Genomic DNA, 25,532 nt, shown 5'->3' on the forward strand with positions numbered 1-25,532 from the left:
TCTCCTATTCCATCCTGTAATGTTTCAGGTGTCTGCTTTTACCTCAAGGTCTTTGATCCATTTGAAGTTGATTCTGGTACAAGGTGATATATAAGGATCTAGCTTTACTTTCTACAAGTGATTGACCAATTTTGCCAGCACCATTTATTGAACAGGCTGTCTTTCTTCCATTCTTTTTTTTTAGCTCCCTTATCAAAGATTAGATGGCTATAGGTCTGTGGGTTCATTTCTGGATTTTCAGTTCTATTCCATTGATCCTGAGGTCTGTTCTTGTGCTTTGTAGTAAAGTTTGAAATTTGGTATTTATATTCCTCCAGCACTGTTCTTTCTGTTAAGGACTTTTTTTTTTTTTTTTTTGCTATTTGGGGTCTTTTATTGTTCCATATGAATTTTTGGATTGCCTCTTCTATTTCTTTGAAGAATGAGGTTGGAATATTGATAAGTATGGCATTGAATTTGTAGATAGCCTTGGGAAGAATTGCCATTTTGTGAAACTCTTTTATCCAACTGTCTACCAAAAAAATCCAGAAGTGGAGCTGCAGCTCAAGTGGTAGAGCAAAAAACCTTGAACAAAAATGCTCAAGGACAGTGCTTGGGCCTTGAGTTCAAGACTCAGGACTAACACAGAAGAAAAGAAAAGAAAATGAAGTGTAACTTTTGGTCAGTCATCTGTCTCCTACCAGGACGTAAGTTCTACGAAGGTGGAAACATATCTGTATTTTCCTGTTGTATTTTAAACCGCTATTATAGAAACATCATAAGATAGGTACTTGGACATTCCATGAATCAATGATTAAGGCACTGGCTCCAAAGCCAGCTGGCCTGTTCTTTCTATACATCAGAAAATCAGTTGCAGAAGAAAAATTGTTCAACCAACTATCTTTTTCTCATTCCTATTTAGTTAAGTCGATTACATTTGAGGCATCTTTGTTTGTCCCTCTGTGAAGCTTCTTCTTTGTCTCTGACAAAGATATTTTTAAAATCATGAATCATTTCAATTGTACACCTAGAAACCACATACCATCACCTCTCCTGACCCGTTTCATCCAGGGTTTTGTGATCCTTCCATGTTCAGTTCATACTGATGTTTTTGTAGGCTGATATCAGCCAGAAGCTAAAGTGTAAGGCACGGGAATAAAACATCTCTTACAGAATATTATGACAGACTAGCAGTGACCATGATGTTCATATACTGTGAACATAATTTCATACTTTATTCCATTTCCAGGTGTTCCAACACTTTTTTCATATTTGGATGAGGTACAAATCCAGGATTTCTTTTTTTCTCTCCCCTCTCCTCTTCAATCCTGTGAAGTTTTTTTTCCAATCAAAAAAGAATCTCATTTTCAGGGTGGCCCATTTATCACAGTTCGTAATGGCTTGCCTACCACTGAATCCCTCACATTTTCCAAAATGGGAAATTTTGGGATAGTTTCATGTGGCATAGTCTATCTAAGTTCAGCAGGTCTGGTTTCTTACCTTTTTGATTTCCTTGACTAAATCCTTAGTTGGCAAAATATTAGTATCACACTGTATGTCAGTTTTGACAGACAAACTAGTGGGGCAATTTATCATTGAGATTCTTTTCACTTTACCAATTGTTTTAATCAAGTTATGTTTTGCTAATTGTTTTGTCTCAATATGTTATCTGTGAGGGATGCCAACAGCTTGCTTGTTATACTCCTAAGAATTGATTGTCTCACTTGTAATTAATAATAATAGCAAGGAAAATAGCTAAGCGAAGCCATGACTGTTGAGGGATGCAAACATTTCAGGGAGTAAACCAGATCTTATAAATTGAGATGCCATTCATTAGCAAATTAATCTTTATAAACAGCTTTATAATTCAATGAGCCTCGAGATGAAAACAGCAATTTCATTTACTATGTGCTGCTGTTTTGATGGGCTGTTGAATACAAAAGATCAATACCAAATAGGATACTACCTCAGGATGGGACCCTGACATTTACTTGGATGAAGATTTAATACAGTAATGCAGCCTTCTTGTAAATGGCATTTATTAAATACCAGTTAAGACTATCTAACTTTGAACCAGGTCATAGCTTTAAAAATTGTCATGATATCGGAAACTTCTAATGAGTTTCTAAATATGCTGAAATTGTCACTTATCCAAGAAATGGTCTTCAAGAAGAAAAGTCCCTTTCTTGAGTCTCTATAAAACTGTGCCTAAATTCTTTTTTTTTTTGGGGGGGGGGTCTGGTCATGTGCCTGAACTCTGGGCTTGGGCGCTGTCCCTCAGCTCTTCAGCTCAAGGCTCCTGCTTATGTGGTGCTGAGGAATTGAACGCAGGGCTTCATGCATGGAAGGCAAGCGCTCTATCACTGAGCCACCTTCCCAGCCATCCTAAGTTCTATTCATGGGTACTTGTGATAGTCACCCACACTATAAATGTACTTAATGCATGGGATTTAAAATTTATAGAAATGGCATACTATGTGATCTTTATCACATTAAAAAAATACATCAAACAACTGCCACCGAAAATAATCAAGAATCTTATTGAAACTGAAAATGGTAGGCCTTTGGCAAGTCTAATCAGAAAAAAGGATCAAAAACATTTACAGCGGAAAAAAAGGAAGTGATTGAAATTTAAAAATGAAAACAATAACCTTGTTTGTGCTATATGAGGTAGCATTCACATGTTCCAATGATTAATACTAGATATAAGCTGAGTGTATACATTTGTAATCCTGGCACTCAGCAGGCTGAGGAAGGAAGAACAACAAATAAATAACAAACAACAAACTAGTAAACAAACAAAAGAGCTAGATATTTTTATGGGTTATTATTCATCCAATCACAGAAGCCAATAAAAACAGGAACCTGTTCATTTTTTAGGATTTGTATGAAGTAAGTTAGAATAAAGTAGAGGTGTTTTTCAAATGTGCAAAGGTATTTTTTAATATATATTTATTGCAAAGACACTGTACAGGGGGGTTATGAGTCCATTTCCTATTGAGCATTGTTACCCCCTCCTTTGTTTTTCCCCTACCATCCCTTTCCTTCCTACCTCCCTGACTCCCTCCTCCCCCAACTTATAAAGTTTGTTTTCAACATAGTGTCTTGTACAAATGGGTCAACCTGTATCCTTATTTCGGCATTTTGTCATTTCCCTTCCCCTCCCCAAATTAGAAAAAATGTATATATAAGGTGCAGGACACCAGAATCAAATACAGTGACAACAGGGGTTATACCATGGGGGAAGAACATACAAAGAAACAAAAAAAAATCACATAGTACATTATAAGTATATTAACAAGAACAGCAAGAAAGATAAAATCTCTGTGTCCCTATCTTGGGGTTCATTTTGCTTAGCATCAGCATATATGGTCATATGTACATAGCTTTTAAAAAAATTCTTCTGCTTGTCCTAGACATGTACTAGTTATTGCAGATAAGGGAAACCATGGGACCTATATTTCTTTGGGTCTGGGTATTTTTGAGGTAACTAAAGGCCAACTGGTTTTGAAAGCTATAAATAAATTATTATTCACTGGATCCTGGTTTCTTACACCTGTAATACTAGCTACTTGGGGCTCTGAGAATGAGAAGATTGATGTTTGAAGCTAGCCAGGGTGGAAAAGTCTATGAAACTCCATTTCAATTGAGGAAAGGTGGCTATAGTACTGTGGGCCTAGCCTCCCAGCAACTTTGGGAAAGCAGATTATGGTCCAGGTGTGCTCCTGGACAGAAAGCCACACTCCATCTTAAAAATAATCAGGAAAAAATATGTCTAGGGGTGTAGTTCAGAGATAGAGCATCTGCCTAGTAAGCTTGAGGTCCTGAGTTCAAACTCTAGTACCACCAAGAAATAAATAAAGGACTGTTAATTGTACTATAATGTACTAAATGTACTATAATGGTATATATCAGTTCTTGTATTTTTTACAAAGCCCTTTGGTAATATGAGCTAACATTTAAGAAGTGATATGAACCCAGAATAGAATCTGGGCATTGGTAATAGGAAGTTAGAGATGGAGAGATGGAGTTTTTATATTATTCCTTTGCTTTGTATTTATTTGAAACTTTCTAAAATAAAGTAAAACAAAGTGACAAAATCATCGCTATCAATTAAAATATGTATATTTCTATGCCCTTTGGATACTGACTCTTCCAACCATAGACAGAGATAGTTCATGTTTAGAATGTTGACATTCAATTCATGCCTCAAATTATTGTCTTTCTGACTTACACTCCATGGGTAAACCTTTCAAGGTACATTTTAAGGGAAAACATTTAATTTTCACCAAATCATTCCATTTCTATGATAATTCTTGGGCTGTGCATCAATTGGACATAGAAAAGTTTCTTGATTGATGGAAAATTTTCTTGAGTGAAAGGGCTGTTGAAAATTAGTTGGCAAATTTCAACACATAATTCTTTTGTGGGAACAGAATGAACAAGACAACATATTTTGGTCTCTAAAAGAAGTTTACAACTTTGGGGGGGGCGAGGAGGAATTGGGGAGGTGGGGAGGGAAGGGATGGTAGGGGAAAAATAAAGGAGTGGGTAACAATGCTCGATACCTTCCTCATGTAACTGTGACCCCTCTCTACAGTATCTTTACAATAAAAAATAAAAAAGGAATATATAAAAAGTTTTAAGTGCTGGTGGTATTATCTTAGCCATGGTTAGATAAATAATTCTATTTCACTTGAACTTTTCCCACACAAATCCTATGAAGCAATGTGCCCCTGTTTCTACCAGCTCTAGTAAAAGGATAGTGGATGGTCCCACAGATATCTGGGTTCAGATCACTGGAACATTCAAACGCTACCTCATGGCTAAGAAAAATATTTATCGTTTAGTTATTGATTTATTTTTGTAGAGGTGTTGAAATGAAGGCTATTGAGATGGGGAGGGAATCTAAATATAAACCTAAGATTCCTTATGAAAGGCAAGGGGGTGGATTTATGATGGCGAAGGTGGTATGAACATGGAGCAGAGAGATTTGACACAGACAGAAGAAGCAGTGCTCATAGGAAGCAGCATAGAGAAGATAGAAGAATTCTGAGTTTCACGCTACTGACTTTGAAAGTGGAGTAAGAGGCCTTGGATCAAAGAACACAGCTTCTTAACTGGGAAAGGGAAGAAAATAAATTCTCCTGTCCAGTCTGTGGAAGGAAGGAGCCCTGTATACAATACTTTGCAATTGTTTTTGGACTTCTGGCTTCCAGATATGTAATAAAGTGTATGTATAAGTGATTTCTGTTTGTTGTGGTGGTTGTTTCTTCCACCAAATTTGGGGTAATTTGAAATAGCAAACATAGGAACCTAATGCACCCCATCCCCTTAGCAACTGTTGTTATGAGAATGTGTTGGAGGTGGACTGGTTCCATCTCCAGTGTCTGCCTGTGTGCTTTGCAGCTTTCCCAGTCTTCATCCACTGTGTTACAATGGAGTCCTGTTGAGGTGCTTGGTAGGTATTATTGGAGAGGGGAAATCATTATATAGCCTTATGATTAAATCCTCATTGTCTCTTTTCCTTCCTTCCTCCCTCCCTCCTCTATGCTTTTCATCTTCCTCCTCCTCCCCCTCCTCCTCCTCCTTCTTATTTTCTTTCTCTCTCTCTCTCTTTCTCTCTTCTTTCTTTCTTTCTTTCTTTCTTTCTTTCTTTCTTTCTTTCTTTCTTTCTTTCTTTCTTTCTTTCTCTCTTTCTCTCTTTCTCTCTCTCTTTCTCTCTCTTTCTCTCTTTCTCTCTTTCTCTCTTTCTCTCTTTCTCTCTCTCTCTTTCTCTCTTTCTTTCTTTCTTTCTTTCTTTCTTTCTTTCTTTCTTTCTTTCTTTCTTTCTTTCCTTCCTTCCTGACAGAACCCAGGGCCTCAGCCATACTAGAGTGTTTGCCTAGCAATTGTAGTAATTTCTCTTCTTTTGAATAATTTAACATTAGAATTGGAAAGATCATATCCATGAAGCCTAACGGTTACAAAATGATGACATTCCATGAAAGCATTTACTTTCTCACTTCAGAGGAGAGACAGGCTTAACTTTTCATGAATAGATTAATTATAGAAGAGTAAACGTGAGAAAATTCATATGATAATAGAAAGAGTAACAAATAAGATCATAGAACTGTCCATAATTTTATTATGCACAGTTCTCTAATCATATATATATATATATAATATATATATATCTTGAAGAGGTTAAATACATTGTCCCAGATTACATTGCTGTGAGTGTGTACAATGGAGCCATTATATAACTAGACCCTCTTTTGCTTTGAGAATGTAACCATTAAGCTACATGAGTTTAGCCACTAAATACTAGGTATACAATTCCCATCTCAGCACTTGGATCTCTCCTTCCTAACAAATCATTTTGTTCTCTTTTGTTTCTGCATTAAGTATGCCACTCAAGTACACTTAGTTACCGATAATGAATGGATCTTTTCTGCCCATTGTACTCAAAATTCTGGTAATCAGAGTTGATATAAACAGCTTGATTTGCAGAATGATCTATTTATGGAACTTGTGTCTGACTATGCTGTTATTATGGTCTTAATTATACTAATTTGAGACCTTTTTCCATCACAAAATGGACTAAGGCAGCATTATAAAATCAACCACAAAGGCATCTCTTCTATTATAGCAATAAAAATGTCTTTAAGAAGTGAGAATAACAGTGAAAATATGTATCAGTTTCTCTTTCATAGTTTGGTTTTTGCGAGCTGCTTTAGACATTTATTACATTGTTTTGGTTTCTTTGGAAAGAACCATCCCACACTAACCTATCCTGCGAGCTAGATCTGAGCTGTCTCTGCAGCTACAGCCTGACAGACTGCTGTGATGTGAGTAGAACTTTCTAGCTACCTTTGAAATCCTCTTTACTTCTAGACAATTTTCTTCTCCAGGAGGAAAAAGCATTTTATTATTGTGATTTTGTTGGTACAATTGTATTTTGGGTTTGGTCTTAAACATGTCATTTAAATACTATTTTTATTGGAATGATTATCTCTAGGTTTTCATGTCAAACCCAGAAATGCCTGTTGGATAATTTAGACCTCTGGTTATATACTTCTGGGTTTATTTGTAATTATGAATGCTGTAGTAAAAAAAATCAGAAATGTTCTTTTTATAATGCACTTCTTCCTTTTGAATCTTAACTTCTACTGAAAGTTCACAGACAAGATGATCTACTTTTCTTTCTACTTTGTGAAAATGATAAAATGGAGATGAAATTACTTTCTTTTTAAAAAAGATTTTGACTGCCTAATTTTTTTGCATCTAGAATTCATCTTATAGAAATGGATAGGTATTACCACCTTCCCTTAGAATATTCCTGTAATGAAAAAGGATAAGTATATCACTAAAATTTAAAAACATTTTAAACAATTGTGTTCTGTGGGTAAAGCTAACTTCAGCCTTTCAAAGGCAATAGCTAAACTTATCCCTTGAAATCAGAGAATCTACAAAACTTTATATGGTTTTTGTGTGCAGATATGTTGGTACTTTTTCTTCAAGTATGATTCTTTTTTTTAAATTTAATTTAATTTTATTTGTGAACATACTGTACAGAGGAGTTACAATTACATGGGCAGGATAATGCGTACATTTCTTACCAAGCATTGCAGCCTCCTCCTTTGTTTACCCTTCACATCCCTTCCCAGCCTCCCCCCTCCCCCCCATCCCAATCCCAATCCTTCTCCTTCCCCCCCTTTCACCCCCCCCCCCCGCCCCGCACCGACATTGTAAAGCTTGTTTTGGACATGACAACTTGTACTTCTCATTGTTGCAACAGGTCTACCTGTATCCTTAAACAACTGGTTTTTCTCCATCTCCTCCACAAGTTATACTAACATCAAATATAGTGAAAGCAGGGGTTATACTGTGGGGGAGGGACATACAAAGCAACAAAGAGATAATCTTATAAATGCATTAGAAACACATGCATAAAAGAAAAAAAACATTAAAATACATATCGAAGGGTTCATTTTCATCACATTATCTGACCTTTTCCACTTGACTCATACATCTATTAGATATTACAAATAAGGGAAACCATGGGACCTATGTTTCTTTGGGCCTGGCTTACTTCTCAAGTATGATTCTTTAATGTTTGTTCTTAGCAAGCTCTTTTTTTCCCTCACAGTTGTGTTTTTCTTAGAAGATAGCTCTGTCCACCTAGGAGTCTTTTAAAGTAGTAGAAATAACTTAAAAAATTAACTCCAGCCAAAATTTGGTGAAAGGATACAGAGATCTCACTGAAAGAAAGCACCCATGGGTTTTCCTACAAACTTTGATGATTGCTATACCACCAGTGACCTAAGAAAGCTGGCTCCCTGGGTTACTCTTACTCGTTTTTAGACTACAGCATCTCTAGTGTCTGACTTTTTATGTTTCTCCATTCTTTTCTTTTATGGGCTGGATTCTCCATTGACATCATGCTATCTACACCAAAATGGTGAGATCAAAGTCTACTTGGCCCTGTAGTTCAACTATGTTTTACATCAGCTGAGATACCTTATAATGTGATCCTTGAGGAATGTTCTTTGACTGGGTGCTGCCTAGACAATAATTTGTTCAGTGTTCTCTAGTGTGTGTGTGTGTGTGTGTGTGTGTGTGTGTGTGTGTGTGTGTATGTGTGTGCTGGTCCAAGGGCTTGAGCTCAGAGCTTAGGTGCTGTCCCTGAGCTTTTTTGCTTAAAGATAGCTCTCTAACACTTGAGCCACAGCTCCACTTCCAGCTTTTGGTGCTTATTGGAGATAAGAGTCTAATGGACTATCTGGATGAGTTGGTTTTGAAGTTCAATCCTCAGATCTCAGCCTCCTGAGTAGCTAGGATTACAGGCATGTGACATTGACACATAACTTAGTGTTCACTATTAATATATCCAGGCACTCATATTAATGAGTGGGTAATTGCACACTTAGGCTGCTTCTTATACAATTATGAGTGGGAAGGCACATTTACAAATTGGAAGTAACGAACTGTTCCTGACAAAGGAGGCAAGTGATTTTGAGAAGACTTTTTTTTTTTTTTTTTTGGTTGTGGAGCTTGAACTCTGGGCCTGAGCGCTGTCCCTCAGCTCTTCAGCTCAAGGCTAGCACTCTACCACTTGAGCTACAGCGCCACTTCCAGTTCTGGTGGTTTGTAGAGAGTTTCATGGACTTTTCTGCCTGGGCTGGCTTTGAACCGTGATCCTCAGATCTCAGCCTACTGAGTAGCTAGATTACATGTGTGAGCCACTGGTGCCTGGCTTGGCCAGTTTTTTTTTTTTTTTTTTTTTTTTTTTTTTGTCGGTCGTGGGCTTGAACTTTGGGCCTGAGCGCTGTCCCTCAGCTCTTCAGCTCAAGGCGAGCGCTCTACCACTTGAGCTACAGCGCCACTTCCGGTTTTCTGGTGGTTTATTTGAGATAGGAGTCTCACGGTCTCTCCTGCCCGGGCTGGCTTTGAACCACGATCCTCAGATCTCAGCCTCCTGAGTAGCTAGGATTACAGGCATGAGCCACCAGTGCCCGGCTTTGGCCAGTTTTTTTGTACTTAGAAAAACATCCAATCATATTCTTAAATCTAGTTTGGTTTACTGACATTTTGTCTCAATAAAAGAGTTTGTCAATCTGAGAGCTGGTGCCTCATGCTTGTAATCCTCATCACTCAGGAGGCTGAGATCTGATGATCGCAGTTCAAAGTTAGTCTAGGCAGATAAAATCTGGGAGACTCTTATTTCTAATAAACTACCCAGAAAAGGCTGAAAGTGGTGCTGTGGCTCAAGTGGTAATATACTAGGCTTGAGCACAAAGAGGCTTAAGGACAGCTCCCATGCTCTGAGTTCGTCTCAGGATTGGCAAAAAAGAAAAAAAGAAAAAGAAGTTTGTCAGTCTTTCAAGTGGATTCCATGTGCTAGAGCATTTGCATAGCCAGGGGACCTTATTTTCTTCCAATTCTACTTCTGAGTTTTTTTTTTTTTGCTTGTTTTTTTGATTTTTGCCTACAAACTGAGTACACATTTTTTTTCAGGTAGAAACCATAGTATAATAACACCTCAGGCTAGAATTTTGATTTGTTGATTTTTCTGGCCTTAGCATCAACCAGGGTTTCTCCTGATGCTTTTTTCTTCCCGTATCTCAGCAAAGTTATCTAGTTGTAACCTAGATTCAGATTTTAAGACATAAACTCCAATGCTACATTACTGGTGAGCATTTAGGCTCCTCCTCCCTCCCTCTCTCCTTCCCTCCCTCCCTCTCTCCCTTCCTTCCTTTCTTCCTTCCTTTTCTTCTTTTTCTTCTTTCTGGTTCTGGGGATTGTATTCAGGGACTTGAGCTTGCTAGACTAGTGCTCTATGACTTGGGCCATCAACCCACCCTTTATGCATTGGGTTTATTTTTCAGGAAGGTTTGTGGCCTTGGGGCACAATCCTCCCTCTATCTCCCAAGTATGGAGATTACAAAGGTATACTACCATCCTTAGCATTACTCTCCAATCTCTGGCTAAGCAGTGAGGAAACTTCTTTGTTCCCCATAGAACTTTGTAGGTTATATGTAAAAGTCAGAGATTTATTATTTTCAGGAATATGAATGAAAACTAAATTAGTAATCATAGGGATCAGAAGCAAATAGGGCTATTAGACGGAAAAATCTAGGTCAGCAAAGTTATCTCATTGGAAGGGCATCTTAACTGGAAGGACATCTGTTCAGATGAAAGGTATTAGCTAATTGCACTTATAAATTCTTCATGTTCCAATTTTTGACACTTTATCTTGGCTATCTTTGAGGGCTGAATAAGACTCTTTGAGATGTAGTAAAACCACTCACTTCAAAGTTAAATTTCGGGCTTCTTGATGATTCATCATTGGTCTTTCTGACCAAGGAGGGCTTACTAATCAATCAGAGTCTTTTAAAAGCAATATCAAAGCACTGAAGTTCTTCCTCTCCTGCTCAAGATGTATGCCCTGACATAGATATAGTCACAGCCCAATCCCAGCACCCTGAGTAGCTTATTCAGTTATTACAACAGCCAGAATGAATCACTTTATCAGCTTTCAAAGTCACAGTGAAGAGCAGAATTGCTTATGAAAGTTTCAGCCTTCAGTCACCCTATCTAAAATGATTTGTTTGTGTGCTTATTTATTTATTTTGAGATAGAGTCTCATTATGTTGCATAGTCTGGTCTTAAACTCCTTGGCTCAAGTTGTAACTTGAGGTGTATGCCATTATTCTTAGCTATCAAATGATTTAAACTGCAGTCAGAGGAAAAACCTTGGGGACTGATAGAAGCCATGTTGAGGTTTCCTCTACATTCCCCATGTTTGTCTTTTTCTAACTGTCCTTTGTTCAAGGAAATTGGCTAGGATGAAGAGGGTGGGATGGGAAGAAGGAGATATGGCTATTTGCCATGCAACTCCCGATGGGCTGGTTGCCTCTGGAACTCCCATTTTCTCAATAAATGAAAACATTGGGCAGGACCAACAGTTCCTAGGACTGACGGTAGCTTGTGTGGGTGTCAATGACTGGTTAGAAAAATGTGTTGTGAGATGTTCGTTACAAATTCCATTCAAAATGATCAGGTTTGAGCAAATGATTCTGCTTTTTACGATTGAATCCAAGCCTGGCTCTTTGGGAAAGTATGTTTTCTGAGTAGAAGACTAGAGAGGCATATTTGTTTTCTAGAGCTGACTCTATGAAGTGGTTTAAAACAACTGGGCTTTAGTCACAGCGTTGGAAGCTGGGAATCCTAAATCAGGCTGCAGACAAGTTCATACAACCTGTGAAGCATCTAGGCTGGAATTTTGTGAAACACGAACCTTAAGTTTTAGTAATACCAATAGTAAGTGACTGGACAGGCACTTGAGAACCATAAGCCAGCTTTTAAGGAGACACAGATGGCTCTTCAAAAGTCAGTGGAAACTTCCAGATTGGTTTTGCAGAGACCTTCACCTGCCCTGTGGTGACTACATGTCACAGAGCCTTTGTAGTAGCCCTAAGTTTTTCCAGGGATAGTTTTCCTTTAGGATCCATTTCTATACTAAAGCATCTCATTTCAGGGGTTTTTGTTCAGAATTTAACATCTACTATGGTAAACCCAAATTTTCTTCTGTTTGTGCTTAGAAAAAGATAGTTATATTTCAGACTCCAGAAGTTTGTACTTTTATTTAAAATGTTCAAAGAAATTTACTGCAAGCTTCTTTAGTTCTTTCCCAGACTTAAGAGTAGCTGCTTCCTCAACAAATCTGTCCATTCATTGGCTGAGAGGTTTTTGCAGATGCTGCCCAGCAGGAAGATGCTCATCTCTCTCCCAGCTGGTGACTGGTCCTCCAGTTCAGTTGCTTGGCCAAAGTCCTCTCATAGATCACCAGTAGCATGTACATCATGCTGAAGTTGCTACCAGTAAGGAGCTCTTACAGTCCAGTGTCCAGGTCACTGCAATCATTGGCATGACCATGGTCATCTGTGTCCTTGTGGTGGCAGGGAATGCATTCCATGAGGACATCTGAACAGGTGCATATGACCTACCTACCAATGTTGTGCCTCTACAACCTGTCTGGCCTCAGCCTTGAGTCCATATACAGTTTGGAGTAGCAGCATGGCTGCAGGCTGCTGTACTGTGCCTTCTGCCTTGCTTATATCATGAAGTAACAGCTACCTGACTTCTGACTCCCTTGCCTACCACTGGCCATTAGAAGTTATCCAATGGTTAGAGCTCTAGCACTTTGGCATGAATATGGTATACAAGGATCCATTTTCCCTGGGAAGTGATGATTCTTGATGGCTAGGGAAAAAAAATCCCAATCAAACTGTGAGGCCTACTGGTCTACCTTAGGTAAAGGGTACAAGTCTGCTGTGGGTCTACCTCAACTTGAACATCCTGCTCTTGTTACTACAGGAAATCAGAAGAAGTCTTATAAAGACATAAAAAGAGAGAGTTATTGCTCTTTGGGTCCAGTTATTGCCCACAGAGCCTTTGGCGTAGTCCTTATTGATGTATCCCATTTGAACCTTATAGTCCATTTATTAGAGGAATAAAACTCCCTAAATATGAGATGGTGCCGGTCATGACTTCTGTGGATGCCAGAGAAGAGGTGATAGATATCCACTCTAATGGACTTGCAAGCAGGGACCAAGGTATGTAGCCAGCCTGGAATTCTACAGCTTCCTCCCTGAGCTATACACCTAGCAGCCCAATTCTACCTCATTCATTGGAAACCAAAGCCAGAGACTTGGATACCATGCTCCTTCTGATCTCTCACAATAAGTACCAGATAAATGGATCTGTGGCCTTCAAAGGGTTTTCCAAGACAACCAAGCCATTCTTACTCCCATCTTCAACCACAATTTCCCAACTTTAGTTTTCTAGATTGGACTTAAGCACAAAAATGTTCAAAAAAAGCTTTCCTCTTATAAACAAGTTAAGAATTTTTTGAATGCTATTCCAAATTTCAAGTTATCCAAGTGTCTTCAGCGACTTCCTCCAGGACTTTGAGGAAAGGTGACATAAGACTTTTTTCCTCTGGGGTCCAGCTAAGAGAGCAGGGCTGATGCCAGTCTTCAGAGTTTCCTGTTAAGGTCTCAGCTTGTAATATGGGAATTGTGGGCTTGGATCCAGCTGTGTTACTTCTTCTCCATGTGACTACCTGGAAGTTCATCACGGCCTTTATCTCACAGATCTGTGAGGATCCAACAATCCCTAGCATACAGCACATGCAGAGAGTAATGGCAGCTCTTTATTTAAGTGAAATTCTTCCACTCTTCTGATTCTGTATCAGCATACTCTTCCTTATAATTGCATTCTCTGCAACTATGTGCAGTCTTTGACTGTTTACAAAGTGCTCTTATAAAAAATCATTCTTCCAGGGGAGAAAAACCTTCAGACCTTATTTCTGGAAAGCTAGGCTTCAGTATTTTAGGTTTCATATTGGGTGTCTAATGGTTGAAAAGCCATTTGTCTTTCACATATCCTGTTCAGGATTACTGACCATGAGAGCCAGCACCTTGGTCTGGTTAAATAGCACAAGGGCACTTGTTCAGTGAAAAATAGGTTGGCCTCAGCAGTAGGTCAGGGATTGTTCTAACTCCCCAGATGCCTGGGATGTAACTTGGGACCAACAATTCTAATCTGGAGGTGTGCTGAACAAAAGCATGCATCACAGGCAGAAATACAAATGCTGTATTTGAAGCAGAGCTGTGGGTCTAGAGCCCAGTGGATGGTATAGGCCCTTTCTTTTAAAACCTATTCATTCCACAGAGGGAGTGCCTAGGGGCACAATTTAGGGATAAAGGGTATATGAAAAATCACTGTGCTAAACTGATTTTGTTTTGCAGGTGGAAATCCAGGCTCACAGAATATTGATGTAGCAGGGCCTTCCAAGGCAGCTTTTCTGGCAGAAACCCAGATAGAAAGGTTGTTTTAAAACACATGTTGTAAGCCGGGCGCTGGTGGCTCACGCCTGTAATCCTAGCTACTCAGGAGACTGAGATCTGAGGATCGCGGTTCAAAGCCAACCCAGGCAGGAGAGACCGTGAGACTCCTATCTCCAATAAACCACCAGAAAACCGGAAGTGGCGCTGTAGCTCAAGTGGTAGAGCGCTCGCCTTGAGCTGAAGAGCTGAGGGACAGCGCCGAGGCCCAGAGTTCGAGCCCCACGGCCGACCAAAAAACAAAAAAAAACAAAAAAAAAAACACATGTTGTGAGAAATTGTGTGTGTGTTTGTGTGTGTGTGTGTGTGTGTGTGTGTGTATGTGTGTGTGTGTGTGTAGGTATATATATGTGTGTGTGTGTCTATAGGTATTTACACACACACACACACACACACACACACACACACACACACACACACACACACACACACGAGAGTTATATACTTCATTATTTTTGCCAGTCTTGGGGCTTGAATTCAGGGCCTGAGCACTGTCCCTGAGCTTCTTTATGCTAAAGGTTTGAACTCTGCCACTTGAGCCACAGTGCTACTTCCAGCTTTTCCTGTTTATGTGGTGCTGAAGAATGGAACCCAGGGCTTTGTGCATGCTAGGCAAACACTCTACCACTAAGCCACATTCCCAGCCCCTACTTCATTTTTTATACTTATCTATGGATGTGTCTATATTATATATTGGAGAGTTATATATGTATTTGATAAAAATAAATGAACCTCTTCTGAGGTTTTCTTGAGTTTTATAAACTTTGACACACACAGTTATGTGTTACCACCATGACAATCAAAATATGGAGCAACTGCATCACCCAGAACTACTTCTGTATACTTCCCCTTTGTAGTAAAGCTTGATCCTGCCACAGCCTTAGGTAAACATTGATGTGTTCTTTTCTACTTTTCTCTATCAAAGTGTTATAGAAATGTCATAATACATGATGTAACCTCTGGAGATTGCCTTCTTTCACTACACTTAACTTCCCCAAAATGTATCCATGCTGCTGTTTCTTACTGGTGTTCCATTTCTGTGAATATATTGTAGTTTGTGTATATCCAATGAAGGATATTTGAGTTTTTCCCCACTTTTTTAGTGACTGTGAATAAAGCTTTCATAAACCTTATTGTGTGTAAGCTGCTAGAATATAAAAGTCATAGTAAAAACAATGGTAGGGTTGGAGACATGGTTCAAATGGTAGAGTGCTTGTGTAGCAAGGTAAGACCCCAAGTTTAAACTCAAGTACTGCCAAACATACATTTAAAATACATAATAATGCACAAAATACAAAATGCACAAAAGGGCAATGAATTGAAAAAACTCATCATTTCCTTATTATCTTACATCTCACTCATATCTGTGTTGTTGAATTTGTTTACATCTATCATATCTGTATGGCAGAAATGTGTTACATATATGTGTATGTATGTATATCTACATCTATCTGTCTGTCTATCTGTCTATCTCTTTCTTCGCTCCAATGAAGTCACATTGATACGTTGGATTCAGTCATGGTTAGAGTATTTACCCATGGAAACTGGCAAGTGGTGAGCATCAGATCCTAATTCCTTCCCGTAGAGCTAGCTGTTACACATTTCTCACACACTACAGGTGCTGTAAGCATTGACAATGAGTATCAGCCAATTTCAGAATAAGTATCTAGCAAATGTGCCTGCCTTAGTTTTGGGCCCTGTATTCAAAAACCTGAGGAAGAGCTTATTTTGGCATATGATTTCAGTCCATGGTAAGCAGGTTTCATATTTCCTGGAGAACATGGTGGGAACGTGAGGCAGAAACTACTCACTTTACAGTGAGCAGAGGGAATAGAGGAAGGAGCCAGGGAAAGGCATAACTGTCAGGGGTAGGCCCCTAGTAGGCTGTTTCTTCTGACAGACATCACCTTCTACATTTACTCACCTCTCAATAATTCTATCATATTATGAATCCATGAAGGGACTGACCCATTGATTGAGTTAGAATCCTTAGGATCCAATTACTTCCCTAGATCCCATCAACTGGCAACCATGTCTCCAATACATATTCACTCCATAGCAGTACCTAATAAGTATGGACACCATGTCCTCTGCTTAACATTCACTAGAATTTCAGTGAGCAACTCACTAAATATGCATAATGAAATGTGATTTACAATTTTTAAGTTAACATACAACTTTACCTATTACTAAACTCATATGTAAAAAAAAATCTGTTGCCAATACCTGTAAACTCACCTTTGTTTTCCAAAACGATGTTATTGAACCACACAGGATAACATAAATGTTTGCAAGAGTATAAAATTGGGTTGTTTGTAGATACTTGTAAACATTTTATTTGGCCAGTTCAGGGATATGATGACAAAGATACTCTGTGAAGCTTGGAGAGGGCCAGGCTTTAAACTTGCTGGGATCTGATCAAATATTTTAGTTTTATCTACTTTATTCTTTTTTTGCTTTGTTATGCACTGGCACCCCAGGCTTTAGCTGGAAGTGAATTAAAAGGCCCAGAAGCTGTGATTCTTCAGCCAGCATGATATTAGAGTAGAATTGATTCTCTGGAGGTGTTTGCATATCGAAGCAGCCCTCCTACCTATTCTTTTCCATTTTAACCAAAGAGACATGTACAAAACTAGCTAATGCCCTTAAAGGATTTGATCCCTCTGCCTATGAGGCTTCTGATTCAGAGATGAATACTTAAAATCCATAAAAAGGAAATCATAAATAAAAGCAAACATGACAGAGTTGAAATACAGTTCTAAGAAAGTATTAGAAACTGTCTTTAGGCAGTGTGAAAAAACACAAATTCAGACTTAGTAAGGAGAGACTATTTGAGAAGATACTTGCAATTTGGGATGAAGGACTATTCCAGCTTTCCAGTAGGGAGAAAGGAACTATTGCAATAGAATGAAGTATCTTCCAATTTCTCAAAGGCCAGGCAGAAAGAGAGGTTTTGTTTGGTTTTAATAAGTGTGAGTAAAGAAGCCTAGAAAGAACCACATATAGGGAGTGGGATTAGCATATGATGATGATTAGACATCGGGACTGCAAATGTCTGGACTGCAAATCTCCTAGAAACTTCCTTAAGATCCCAAGGCGTACCTAAGCTTAAGGCTAGGCTGAAATTATGGGATCTGGAGAAGAGAAACCTCTACAATTTGGGCAAGTTAGAAGGCATTTTGTCCAGATTAGTCAGTGGGGACAAACTGTTCAACCAATCATTTATAAGACTACCAATGTTTGTGTGTACCTGGTCACAGGTAGACAAATGAGTTATCTCTTGGTCTCCTATACATCATATAATGTTATCCAGGCTGGGAGGATAGCTCAGTGGTAGAATGCTTGCCTAGCATGCAGGAGGCCCTGGGTTCAATTCCTCAGCACTACATAAGCAGAAAAAGCCAGAAGTGGTGCTGTGGCTCAAATGGTAGAGCGGTAGCTTTGAGCTGAAGAGCTGAGGGACAGTGCCCAGGCCCAGAGTTCAGGCCCCATGACTGACAAAAATAAGTTAGCCATTTCTGAGATAAAAAGTATGGTGGTGATGGTGGTGTTTATTAATCATCTCTATTTTCCAGAAGCACAAGAATTTGGTCTAATTCATTGTTTTTATCATTTAATGCAGTTAATGCTATGTTTATATATGTTCTCTTCTGTTGGAAACCATAGAATATGAAGACTTATTGGGCTGGAGCTAATTAAGAAGCAACAGATTAGGAAAATGTTCTGCTTTCCATCTATTTGCCTAAAATTAACACATAGTTTTGCAAAGTTGAAAAGAAGGCTGTATCCTACCCCATAGCTCTAGGATCAGTTTTTCTCCCTCCCTCCCTCCCTCCCTTCCTCCCTTCCTTCCTTCCTTTCTTCCTTCCTTCCTTGATAAAGGTCTCACTATTTAGCCAAGACTGGTCTTGAATTTGATATCCACCTAGGGAGGAAGGAAATTCAAGGTGCTGAGTTTACAGATTAGTGCAGCCAGGTTCAGCTGGGGGGGGGGTCATCCAACTTTCAAAAGAATTTATAATTAATTGGGGACCTATATAGACATATATAAGATATATAAATACATCTTTGTACATGTTGTATTTTCAGAATACTCATTTTGCAAAATATATCCTTATTTGAAATTAACCTTATAGTTTGATTCCACTGGGCACTCATAATTTACTACTCAGGAGACTAAGGTATGAGGATCACTATTTGAAGCCAGCTCAGGCAGACAAATCTGAGAGACTCTTACCTTCAAATAACTAGCAAAAAAAGCTATATGTGGGTCATGACTCAAGTACTAGAGCACCAGTTGTGAGAGAAGGAGTCCTGAGTTCAACCTCTAGTACTGGCATAAAACAAACAAAAACTCCCACAAATAGATAATATCTCTAGTTGTTGTCTTTAGTGTAATTTGCATTTGTATATGGAATAAGTCTGAAGAGGATCTATTCTTGGTCATCTAGGCCTGTCTTCTCTATCTTTGCACCTGCTACTTCATCTCTCAATTGCCCAGTAGAGACCGATTTTACTCCTTGGCTGCTGCCTTTCCCAAATGAGCCAAATACCAAGCTGACCAAATGAAATACCCTTCCTTCCTTCCTAAGTAAATATAAAATAATGGGTAAAAGAAGAGAAGAACAAAGGACCCATGGCCAGTCAAGTCACAGCATGTAAGGGCTGTCTGGCACACAGGAGCCAGGAATATGAGATTCTCATTATGCAGCAAAATTACAAAGCAGTGATTAGAGCGCTGCCATGCTCTAGTGTCATTTTTGTCTTCCGGCAGCTGTGAAGCTGTAGGTTTGAATGAGTTATTAGTGCAGCAGTAGAGATTGCAAATGATTTTGTTTTGTATTTGGTTGAGGTCACCCTGTGATCATGGCAGTGAGGGTCACCTGCAAATTTTTTTCTAGGCTTCTTTTTGGCTCTGAAACAATTTCACATGAGAAATGGGTCAGTGCCTTCAAAAGGCAACAAGGCATTTGTAGGCATATCTTTTGGCAGTGAGAAAGGACTCAATTACTACTTCACAGCAGTGAAAAGTCTCTGATAAGGCCCATTCTTAGCTCATCAAGGGAAGACCTTTCCATTTTAGCAAGGTCCTGCTGTAAAATACAAGAGTTACTGGAGAGTTCATACCAGATGATTGTTGGCAATAGAATAGACCTATATTACATGGATTTATGACTAGAAGCTTCTTAAATGTCTGCAAGTAGGGCTGGCCATGTTTTTCACAGTTTGAAGAAACATTCAAAGTTCTTTGGAGTATTAAAATGGAGCACAGAATTGTCTGTCCATAGCCAGTTAATCTAATACCAGTGATTGCAACAAGCAAGTCACTGATATTGGTGAATAAGCAATTTGGTTTAGTACCAACTAAAAACTAGGAGAACAAACAATTTCAAAAACTTGCATTAAAAATAAACCTTTTCAAATGAACTTTACATCTTTGGTGGGGTGGGGGGAGGAAGAGGGGGGAGGGGGGAGATGGAAAGGGATGGGAAGGGGAAACAAAGGAGGAGGCAATAATGCTTGATAAGAAATGTACTCATTAACTTGCCCATGTAATTGTAACCCCTCTGTATGGTATTTTCACAATAAAAAAATAAACCTTTTCAGTCTGAAATATTAGGATTTTGTATGTACAGTGTATAAAAGGAGATGGGGGGGGGGCTTCATCCAGTTTTCCCCAGTGGTAACCTCTTGTATAAATATATATTTTATATAAATATACCAAAGCAGGAAAATGATGGTGGTACAATGATGGTGGTAGAGTTTGGCCCATTTTGTAGCAGTTGTGCATGTACTTGTGTATAATTCAATGTAAATTTCCACATCTATACATTTGTTTAGCTCCCCCAACAATCAACATAAAGTCCATCAGGCTCTTATGGTCATGCCAGCATAATCCCATCCAATCCTCTCTCCACCAGAACCCTTGGTAACTGCAAATCCGTTCTCTGTCTATATAATTTCATCTTATGAATGTTATATAAATGGAATCATGCAGTACCTTTTGAGACTTTAAAAACACTTGGCTTAGTGCCTTTGATGTTTATCCAAGTTATCATATGCATCAATGCTTTGTTTTTTATTGCTGAGTAGGAGTCCATGGAGTTACTGTACTATGAATTTATTTCAGTCATTCCACTTCTTTTCTTTCTTTTTTCTTGTTCTTTCTTTTTCTCTCTTTTTTTTTTACTTACTAGGAAATAAAGCTGTTGTTATGATTAATTGTAGATGTTAACTTAACTAGGCTATAACATTGTTTCTTTGTTTAATATCAGTCTAGGTGTTTCCATGAAGATATTTTTCAGATGTAATTAATATTAAAATGAATAGACACAGAGTAAAATGGGTTATTCTTCTTAATGTGGGTGGACCTTTCCCAATCAGTTCAAGGTTTTAAGAGAAAAACCTGAAATTCTTCAGGAGGAAAAAATTCTGTCTCTAGTCTGACTTCAGCTTCAAGACTATGAACTCTTCCTTATGTGTCTAGCCTACCAGTCTATCCTTCATGTTTTACCTTTGCCAGCCTGCACAACCATGTGATCCAATTTCTTAGAAATCTTTGTCTCTGTCTGTCACTTTGTTGTCTCTCTGTCTTTCTGTCTTTCTGTCTTTCTGTCTGTCTGTCTGTCTTTCTCTCTCGCACACACACTCATACAAACACATACATCTTATTGGCTCTATTTCTCTGATGAGCCCTGAATAAAGTTTTGTGTGAACCAATTCATTTTCTTGGAATTGATGCCCACGAGTGTGATTGCTAGGTCATATGGTAAACATACATGCAGTATTTTAAAACTTTCTTGTCTAGCTATATATTGAAATGGGTCATTTCACATTCCACCAGCACTGTAAGATTGGTATAGTTTCTCCTGTTCTTTATTAACATTTGGTATTAACACTGCTTTTGAGTTAGCCATTCTGACAGGTGCATAGCAACACATCACTGTAGTTTTAATTTGCATTTCCTTAGTGGCTAATGATATTGAATATCTTTCAAGTGCTTCTTTACCATCTGTGTGTTTATTTGGTGAATGTCTCTTCATGTCTTTAGCTCACTCTAATTGGCATGGATTTTTTTTTAAATTTGGTACATCTGAGGAGTTCTTTATATATTCTAGGTACAAGTCTTTTGTTTGGTATGTGGTTTAAAATATATTTTTGCTAGTCTATAAGTTATTTTTTACATCTTTTAATAGGGCATTTTGCCAAGAAAAAGTTTCAAATATTGATGGAATTAATTTATGAAATTTTTCTTTCATGTGCCTTTGGAATAAAATTTAATGTCTCAAAAAAAATTTAACGTCTTATCATCAAATCCTAGGTAATAAAGACTTTGCCTAGAATTTTTCTAAAAGTAGTACAGGTTTTGTTTTTATAAAAACACTTGATTCCACGATGTATTCTAAGTTTATTTTGAATAATATATGAAATTTAGGTCCAAGTTTAATTTGGGGGCTTAATGATTCATATGTTGAATCATTTTGGCATCAACTGTTTGAAAAATTAGCCTTACACCACTGACTTACTTTTGAATTCATGCCAGATGTTAATTAGACATAATTATGGAGCTCTGTTTGTGGGTTGTACTATTGGATTGGCCAATGTGCCTGTCTTTCCACCAGGCCTACCCTATCTTGCTAACTGTAGCTATTTAGTAAGCATTGACTTGAGTGGGTCCTTTAACTTTTTCAGTAATGTGTTTTCCACTCCCCACCCGCAGATTCTCCTTGTTAGAATTAGGAACACTTATACACAAACCAGCCAAAGGCTAGCATCAGCAACCATTTATTTTAAAGGATAATAGCCACAAAGCATTTTCTGAAACTTTGCATTCTAAAAGGCTTATATATTTGGGAAACAAATATATTTAGCACACAAAGGAGTCAGTAACATTCAGCACCACAGACATACCAATTTCAAATACATAAATTCATTTAGCTTCTTCCTTTGGAGTAATATTTTGAATTTTTGGCTAAGTGTACATCACTGACACAAACCAAAACTTCAGATCTATTACAAGTTAAGTGATACCAAATAGACTTATTTACCAATGTATATACACACACACACTAAAATGGAGCTAAAACTCAAGTAGTTAAGCATTAGCTCCGAGCAAAAATTCTCAGGGACAGCACTCAGACCTTGAGTTTCAGACTAGCACACAAAAAAAATTCAGATTATTTTTTTTATTGTGAAAATACCATACAGAGGGGTTACAATTACATGAGCAAGGTAATGAGTACATTTCTTATCAAGCATTGTTGTCTCCTCCTTTGTTTCCCCTTCCCATCCCTTTCCCATCCCCCTAGCCCTGCCCACCCTGGCTCCAAAGTTGTAAAGTTAGTTTTTCGACATAACATCTTGTACATCTCAAAATTCAGATTTTTAAACAGTTTGGATTTCGGGGTTCTATTTTATTTTAGAGATGCTTATCTGTAATGCTATAATTTTTTTAATTTGGATGTCTGTCTCTGATAGGTATTGAGAGCTCTAAAGAAGGCAGAGAGTATGTTTTATTTATCTTGTTGCTCTAGCAAACAGCACATTGACCATTAGAGACTTGGTAGATTTGTCAGTTTAAAATAGAGGTTTAGCACTGCCTGTAGGCAGTTACAGGTCAAATGGGAGCAGATGAGGGACTTGGGCTGATGATAAGGCTGTAGAGAATGATGGGGCCTCTTGTGGATGGATGAGCTTCACACTTTAACTACAGGACATTCAAATTAAATGTCTGAGAAAGTGCTAAGCCAGGTAAACAAAACATACCTTCAGGCAGAATAGGCTGGTAGATTGAACGACTCCTGTCTTGAAAGTTTATACTCTTATTAGGTGAAAAATTCTTGCTGAAAAACAAGAATCAAACATGATTAAAAAAAAGAAATGTTGAAATTGGGCATGTAGATCAATGGCAAAATGCTCATGCAAGGCCCTGGGTTGGACCCCTTGGCAGCCTAGATGAAAGAAAAATGAAAAGAAAGAAAAAAAAAGAAAGAAAGGAAAGAAAGAGAGAGGGTGGGGAGGGAGGGAGGAAGGGAAGAAAGAAGGAAGGGAGGGAGGGAGGAAGGAAGGAAGGAAGGGAGGAGAGTAAGAGAAAGGAAGGAATAAAAGAATGAAGGAAAAATAAGGACAATTTTCTAATTGTGGCCTAAAAAGTTATTTTCTAATTGTGGTTTATGTAGAAAATTACTTTTTTCCTATTGATTTTATACTCAGAAGGAAAGACAAAGAAAGAGAATTAAATATACCTATTGGTTTATAGAGAATAGAGCTCCATAGTGAGCAGGACTAAGTGTAGATGTGACGGGACAAAGCTCAAACCATATCTTCCATGTGTTGTCTTTGATCACAGGCATGTACACTTACTTAATTTAGCTGGGATTTTATTCCTTATTTTTAGCATAATATGTACAATTTATAATTATATTTTATTTGTTAGACTGGAAATATTTATATCTTATTTATTTAGGATGTGATGTTTAGTGTCTTATAGCTCTAGTTCAATGTTTACTATATCTTAATTTTTTCAGTTTTACGGGTTATAAATATTTTCTTCATATTGTAGAGAATTTTTTTTACTTTGGTTATAGTATATTTTGTTACAGAGATGTTTGAAAATGTAATAGACTCAGATTTATCGATCCTTCCCCTTATTATAGAATCCTGTTTTGTGTCTCAGTTAAAGCAACTGAATGTGCCTGAAGGTCAAAAGGGCATCCCTTTTATTTTCTTACGCCTTTTTGTCAAGGTTTTCTTTTTTCATATTTATGTCTAAAGCAAATTAAAATCTATTTGTGGCCTGAGATAGGGATCATTTTTAATAGTATAATTGCATTAATCAGAAGAAGTTAATTATAAAGTAGTAGCAAATCAAGACCTAAAGCTCTACGATTTAACGGAACAAAGCTTCATGCTTTGCTCTTTAGCGTGCAACATTGGGTTTGGTAAGCATAGTTTGGTCTTTGCTCCACAAGTCTCTTAGAGATTCAAGCAGATGGGATTCCCTGGCTTTGTAGCTTTTCCTTTCAGAATTTTCAGCTTCCTCTGCTAGCAATGCTGAGGGCTGGGCAGGGCAATCCCTTGCCTGCTGTCCTATTTCTTCTGTTCACAGTCATTGACTGTAGCCTCTTTTATGATCTGGCTTACTGCAAAAGTGGAACAGAAGTGTAGACTTCAGTCAAAAGGAGAGAAACACTGGACATTGCTGTGCACTGTTAATGTCTAGCAGTTAATGGCTAACTCCTTGTTTTGGCACCACTGACTGGAGACTTTATTCACCCCCTTTGATGTGTCATTATCTCTTGTTCAGTATATTTTGTGTCTCTATGAGCAAGAATTTCTTTTGTTCCATTGTTTCAATTGTCTAGTCTTGGTAACTACTCTAATTTATTAATTGCTATGCTAGTATAATCTCTCAATGTATATAATATATTGAGTTGAAATACCTGTATTGTTTTTTTCTCTCTCACAGTTTTCTGGTTGATTATAATTGTCTGGTTATTTCCATATAAATTTCAGACGCATTATATCAAGTTGTATTCAAAATGCTGTTACATTTTGTCTAGAATTATATTTAGTTTATACCTTAATTTGGTAATACGTGACATCCTTGATATTGTTACCATCTATAAATACTTAAGTTTTAAATCTTTCAATGTAGTTTTATGTTTCCCGCAATAAAATTCTGCTACATATTTTGCTAGATTTATTTCTAAGTTTCTTGTAGGTCACTTTATTATTTTATTTTATTTTTTGGGTCCGGTTGTGGGACCTGAACTCTGGGCCTAGGCGCTGTCCCTCAGCTCTTCAGCTCAAGGCTAGCGCTCTACCACTTGAGCCACAGCGCCACTTCCGGCTTTTTTCTTTTTGCGTATGTGGTGCTGAAGAATCGAACCCAGGGCCTCATGCATGCAAGGCAAGCGCTCTACCACTGAGCCACCTTCCCAGCCCCTTATAGGTCACTTTAAACAATTTAACATGTCAAAGATTGTAGTCTAAAAAGTTATTTAATTGTGATTATGTATAGAACATAGTTGGCTTTTTTTTTTTTTTGCTATTGATTTTATATTCAGCCAGTCTTCCTGGCTTCCTTGATGTATCATATTTTTGGTAGGGAGATTTTCCTGAGTTTGTTGTGTGGACAAAAATCATAGTATTTGAAGA

General features: G+C 38.0%; 1 long non-coding RNA gene across 1 annotated transcript in view; it reads left to right on the forward strand.

Moving 5' to 3' along the window:
- The first annotated feature begins 5,353 nt into the window (after positions 1-5,353).
- LOC138826084 (uncharacterized) overlaps positions 5,354-25,532 on the forward strand; it is a 49,333-nt gene continuing 29,154 nt past the window's right edge. Inside the window, exon 1 of the long non-coding RNA XR_011371556.1 lies at positions 5,354-5,440. This is a non-coding gene — a long non-coding RNA (uncharacterized lncRNA). The remainder of the gene's footprint in view (positions 5,441-25,532) is intronic.

Source organism: Dipodomys merriami, unplaced genomic scaffold, assembly GCF_024711535.1.
Source record: "Dipodomys merriami isolate MVZ:Mamm:240054 unplaced genomic scaffold, mDipMer1.0.p SCAF_14, whole genome shotgun sequence".
Taxonomy (NCBI): Eukaryota; Metazoa; Chordata; class Mammalia; order Rodentia; family Heteromyidae; genus Dipodomys; species Dipodomys merriami.